Here is a 264-nt window from a genome sequence, read left to right as displayed (position 1 = left end):
CCCCCAGGGCTGCCGCAGGCCCAGCTGCATTGGATAGTGACCCCCTGGCACTGACCAATCAGAGACCCGGACCCTGAGACCCGGACACAGCTGGAAAGCTGCCGACTATTCCATTCAGCTCTTCCCCTGGGACCTCCCCTAAGCTCTCCACCCTTAGCACCACAGGACAGGACCCCGTGTGCTCTCGCTCCCGGAGCACGCCCTGCCTTTCCTTCCCCCCTTCCCCTCCCCTTTCCCTCCCCCCCTGCCCCAGGCACCTTACCC

Source organism: Myotis davidii, unplaced genomic scaffold (assembly GCF_000327345.1).
Source record: "Myotis davidii unplaced genomic scaffold, ASM32734v1 scaffold274, whole genome shotgun sequence".
NCBI lineage: Eukaryota > Metazoa > Chordata > Mammalia > Chiroptera > Vespertilionidae > Myotis > Myotis davidii.
This window is presented reverse-complemented; position numbering follows the sequence as displayed.